We start from the raw sequence: 6,232 nt of genomic DNA on the forward strand, positions 1-6,232 counted from the left end.
GGTCTCCCCAACTGCAAAGCACATTCTTTAGACCGCTGTTTGACACTGCCTCCCCCCACTATAAGCAATAGGAAAATGTTTCAGAAGGTGTTAATCATTGTCAAGGAGGCCTGAAGATGGGCACTGCCTGAGACAAATAACAGAAGCTGCAGCATGGCAGTAAAGGCAAGACCCCAGAGCCAGTGGAAATGGTGTATCGTGCTGCGAAAAAAGGCCAGGTCTTAGAATAGGGGTGAAGAGGAAAAAGTCTAGTTTCTGGACCCAGGTACTGGTAAGGGTTTGGCCATCTGGGAAAAAAAATGAAGTTCCCACTTGCTGAAGCTGAGGTCAGCAGGATAGCAGGTATGCTCTTGAAGGTTGCAATGGAGAGACGTGCCCAGATACTCTCAAGAACGGGTGTTGGGGGCTTCCCTGGTGGCGGAGTGGTTAAGAATCTGCCTGCCAATGCCCGGGACATGGGTTCAAGCCCTGGTCTGGGAAGATCCCACATTTCGCAGAGCAACTAAGCCTGTGAGCCACAACTTCTGAGCCCACGTGCCACAACTACTGAAGCCCGCGCGCCTACAGCCCGTGCTCCACAACAAGAGAAGCCACCACAATGAGAAGCCTGCGCACCGCAACAAAGCTGCTCGCCGCAACTAGAGAAAGCCTGTGCGCAGCAAAGCAGACCCAATGCAGCCAAAAATAAACAAATAAAATCAATTTAAGAATGGGTGTTGATGTTAGAATTTGAAAGAATTTAAAATAGCATGAAATATCACCTCTTTCACAGTCAGAGTCATCCTGGCTTTCAGAATAGCCAAGCATCAGGACTTCCCTGGTGATGCAGTGGTTAAGACTCCACACTCCCAATGCAGGGGCCCCGCGCTCGATCCCTGTTCAGGGAACTAGATTCCACATGCATGCCGCAAGTAAGCTGGACTCAGAAGTCACATCCCATCACTTCCGTCATACTCTGAGACAGTAAAGAGTTCAAGGTGGAGAGGACATACATTCTACCCCTCAGTGGGAGGGTTGCCAAGGTCACATTGTGAGAAGACAAGTGAGATAAGAGATATGCTGTAGGCATCTTTGGAAAATACGATCTGCCCAAATTGGTGTAGCCCTAAGCATTACAGAGGAAATATGTTAGGTGGTCTCACATCAAGTGTCCTCAGGAATATATGACATCTCTTGAAGCCAGTGCCCCTATGGCTGTCTTCGGCTTAGACATACATCCCTGGTCCAATAATTTTTGGTAGGTGGTAGAACTGGTTTCACCCACTTCATGAGGCATGAGCCGTGGCACAGAACAGACTGTGGGCGGGTCAGACACATAGAAATTTATGACTATTCTCAGTACATAAGGTAATGACGGGACCGGATTTGTTGTGAGCACCTTGAGGATAGGAGTTGAAAAGTCTCAGGCAAGTGTATCCCAGACGGTGTTTTGCACTAGTAGATGCTCAATAATCATGGAAAAACCAATCACCTACTGAGCTACGAGTCACTGCACTACCCTTACTCTGGTACCTAGTCAGTCTTTATCAGCAGAGAGAGCAGAACCCAAAGAATCACTCAATTTCCATCACCATTTTCTCTCCAAGTTTCCCAGTTTGTGTTTTTTCTCACCTTCCATCTAGCGGATTCTGATATCACTTTTTACCTTTATTTGAAATTGTCCTATTGTATGTGTGTTTTATTTTTAGCTACCTTAAATCTATTCTGGAAGGAGGCAGAGAACAATCATAATTGAACTAACAAGCAAGTGGAGCTGGAGGAGATAAAGTGGCCCCAATTTGGAGGGTGAAGGAATCCTCGGGAAGGAGCCCAGCAGATCATTAAGATCCTCTCCACAGCTCTTTCTGCCTCAGCTCTGGGCTTCTCTTCTTTGCCCTCTGGAGGGTCCATGGAGAAAAGAAATAAAGGTTTTATTAATCAAAGAGTAAATAATCTATTTAAGGTGATGATACAAGCACAAGATATGGGTTGTTTCTTCTCTGGGCAGGAAGACAGATTAACTAGATAAGAGGTGCTATACATTCTTGCCAAGATGTTCTCCAGCCAGCGCTGGATGTCGGTGAAGGCAGCCAAGCCAGTTGACGGGGCGAGATAATAAAGTAGGAGACCCATTTATTTCACACTTCCATGAATCTGGACAGAAATGTCTCCATCTTGTTCCAAGTGGTGACTGATGACTTTTTACCTGGTGTGAATGTATCCCCGCCCCTGTTCATTCCAGATGGACCTCCATTCTTCCTCTGTGCTTATACTACCCAACTTCCATCTTCAGGGAGTTGGGATAGATATACCTGAGGAAGCAGCCACAGGGATTAATGTCAGGATTTGTGTTCTCAGTGGGGCTGGTAACTGAGCAAGGAGAACTTAGTGGGCTGGGGGTTGGGGGAGAATGTGAGAAAAAATTCTTAGGGAGTTCTCTGGTTAAACAGGAGAAACCAGGATTCGTTGTGAAGATCAGAAAAGGGCAGGAGAGGGCTTCCCTGGTGGCGCAGTGGTTGAGAGTCCGCCTGCCGATGCAGGGACACGGGTTCGTGCCCCGGTCCGGGAAGATCCCACGTGCCGCGGAGCGGCTGGGCCCATGAGCCATGGCCGCTGAGCCTGCGTGTCCGGAGCCTGTGCTCCGCAACGGGCGAGGCCACAACAGTGAGAGGCCCACGTACCGCAAATAAAAAAAAAAAAAAGGCAGGAGAGGAGTCAAAGCCTGGGACACAGATTAGAGGCAGGTGTTAGAAGCGGGCTAGAAAGGGATGGGAGTGGGATGAGGGGCTCTGGGTGATTCCACAGTGGAGCCGAGATGTCCACAGCCTGCCTCTATTGGCCCCTGGATGCACAGGGAGTGGTGGTCAGCCTGGCCTAATGGTGGGAGGGTGGGAAAGACACTGAAGAGCTAATGCTTTCTCTTCGCCAGAGTTGCACACCCTCCCTGTCAGGTGAGGGACCCCAGCTCCAGGGAGACAGCATGAACAGCAGACCCTGGGCTAGGACTAGTGTCCCCACAGCACAGGGCACATACCCGACTCCTGTCAGAGCTGACAAGGCCACCTGAGGGAGGGGGCAGGCCACCTATGTCTCTGGCCAGATCCAGAGAGGTGACATGAGGTGTGGACAGGGCAAGGCCCAATGCTTTCCTTTGAATAAACAAAAAAATTACCCTTAATAAACATACTTCTCCTAATTTATTTTTTTTCTTAAATGTTGGTGTGTTTGTTTAAACAAGACTGTTGTTTCCAGTAAGAAAATATCCCACTCAAACTGGCTCAGACCAAGAAACTTAGGGACTCCTGGACCCAAACTGGGGAAAGGCAGGAAGACAGCCAGTGCCAGGAGTGTCTGGAAAGAGGGACGCCAGCCTGGGGACTACAACACAACCAGGCTTCCAGTTTTCTCTCTATCCTTCATTCTGAGACCAACTTTCTCCACAGGGCTATAACGATTGCAGCTAGTAGCTCCAGGGAGCTCATCTTTCCATCTTGTCCATCAGAATAGAAGGGAATCTCTTTCCTTGCATCGAATTAAGAAAAGTCCCCCAGAAGGAAGTATTTTAGACCATCTGGGTTTTATGTCTAACCCCGTGAAAATGGGGATTGGGACTGACTGCGATGGACATTTCTTTCTCTGGCCACAAGCTGAAGTCTGTGCATGTGTGTGCATGCACTCGTTGCTTGGGTGGATGGGTAGGTGGGTGGTTGACTAGTTGGTTGGTTGGTTAGTTGGTTGGTTGAGGAGAAGAGGATGCGGGGGAAGCAGTTTCCAAGGGGAATCAGAGCGTGGCAACCAGATGAAGGGCATTCGGGCCCAGCCAAGTACACAGTTATTTACTACTAGGTATGCTTTTCTTTTCCATTCCACTCATTTACCCATGCAGAGAGTCAGAGCTCCAGAACCATCCAGGTTCTCAGGATGGTGGATTTACCGATGCTTTTCACATCCTTCTTTGTGTATTTAAAGTCTTTTCTAAATGTTCTGCAGTAAATATCTATTATCTTTGTAGTATAAGTTTTTAAAAAAGAACAGAGTGGGTAAGTTTTCATTAACCAAGGCAGAACTATCAGGAAGCAAAACATAGAAAAATCCTAATTTTAGGTCTGATATTCTTGCAGCATAAATGTCTTTTGAAACTTAGTTGCAAAGCTGACTGACTTAATTTAGGTGTACATGACCAGGACCATTTTTTTGTAGGTAGGAAAAAGGATACTGAAAAAAAGAAAAAGGTAAGAGGTCTTCAAAAACTTGCTCCATAAGGCAGAATATATAGATTTTTCTACATGCTCTCCTGTAAGCCAGGCACTTCGCCTCTCTCTCCTTGGAGACTATGGGAGAAGCAGGGCATTTTCTGGAACTCTGTATAGACCCTGTGGATGAAGTTACTGTTCAGGACAGGAGCAGGGGAGGCTAAGGCGATCATCAGGACCCTGAGAAGCTAAACAAGACTGAGGCAGACCAGGAAAGATGTTCTCTCCCCATAATGCATAATATCTAATCACTAGGGTTCTTTTCATTTTCTTGCCCTAAGGATCATTTAACATTGAAGAAGATTTTGAATAAAGAGCAAAAATATTCTCCATTTAAAATTCTCTTTCTCGGGCTTCCCTGGTGGTTGAGAGTCCGCCTGCCGATGCAGGCGACGCGGGTTCGTGCCAGTCCGGGAAGATCCCACATGCCGCGGAGCGGCTAGGCCCGTGAGCCATGCCCGGTGAGCCTGCGCCTCCGGAGCCTGTGCTCCGCAACGGGAGAGGCCACGACAGTGAGAGGCCCGCGTACCGCAAAAAAAAAAAAAAAATTCTGTTTCTCATTCACTTTTGCAGCAGCCAAAGTTTCCACAATGAATACACACAACTTTGATAGAGTAAAAAGTTATTGAAAATAAACTCCAGTTAAAATCCTCTTTCTAAGAAAGAGGAAGTGAGAAGAGGGCTGGGGGTGGACCTTGGTGGGGCGATCGCGGGTGACTCCCTCGAGCAGCCGAGCAGGGTTTCCTGAAAAGGGCAGGCTCTCTCTTCAGCTGCTATTGGAGAGTTTAAAAAAAGGGTCAGTGAGAGAGGAAGCCAGTCAGAAATCCTGTATAGAGAAAATACTGGAAGGCTTCCCTTCCACTGGGATTCCTTCATTCAGCAAACATGTATTGAGTGCCTATTATGCTCCAGGTGTTAGAGACGCAGAGGGGAGGTGGAGAGGCCTGGTAAAGCCCAGAGCCCCTGGAGCCAGATGACCTGGGTTGACATGCTGGCTGTGTGCCCCTGGACAGGTCACCTGACCTCTCTGTGTCCTAGTTGCCTCATGAGATTTTTGTGGTGAATGCTCTGAACAGTGAGTGCCTGGCGTGTGTTAACGATTGTATAGTACTGGCTGGTGCTCTTATGGTCTCTGCCCTTCAGGAGTTCAGTCCACAGGCCGAAACAGCACAAACGAGAAGTCTATGAAACAAGATGAAAGACCTGCCAGGTTTATTTCGTCAAGTTACAGAGTTGCTGGGAGGTGCCCCCGATGAACAGCTTGCGGGGCGTCGTGCTGCCCAGGGCTCTGTCCCCAGGTGCCATTTTGTAGGTCACTGGGTCACAGAAGGCATTTCTCACAAAGGGAGAGTCCTTCTAAGTCATCATGACAGGGCGACGATGAAGATTTTATTGAGTAATTCCTCTGCAATAGGCACTTTCCTAAGTGTCCATGTGAGTTAACTCACTTACCTCACCAGATAGGTATGTTATCATCCCCATTTTACAGATGAGGCAACGGAGGCACAGAGAGGTGAGGTAAAATACTCATGGTCATACAGGTAGTATGTGGTAGAGCTGGGATTTGAACCCAGATCATCTGTTTCCGAAATCAGCCTGCATCTCACCAGGGTCACCGTGCAGATGTGCCATTTTTCTTGACTTCAGAGAAAGTTTGCAAAGTGTGACCCTGGATGCTGTTTGCGTGCTTATTTGAGTTTCATTCATCTGTTCCTTCAGTTGCCATTTGCTGAACCCCTTGCTCTCAGTTGGGCACAGTGAGACCTGTTGGGTGCAGAAGGGAAGCTAGGATCCTCCCATCAAGGTGTTTTGGGCGATAAGGCTTGTGCCCAAATGCAGAGAGTGACAAGTAAGGAGCAGGTACAGAGCTCAGAGACACAGAAGCAAAGATGGCTTTGGGATGGGAAAGCCGGCAACACCTCAGGGAAAGAGTTGACTTGGAGCAGAGTCTTGAAGGACAGAAGGTTTTTACAGATGGTCATTCAAGAAAATGACATTGC

Source organism: Phocoena sinus, chromosome 5 (assembly GCF_008692025.1).
Source record: "Phocoena sinus isolate mPhoSin1 chromosome 5, mPhoSin1.pri, whole genome shotgun sequence".
Classification (NCBI taxonomy): domain Eukaryota; kingdom Metazoa; phylum Chordata; class Mammalia; order Artiodactyla; family Phocoenidae; genus Phocoena; species Phocoena sinus.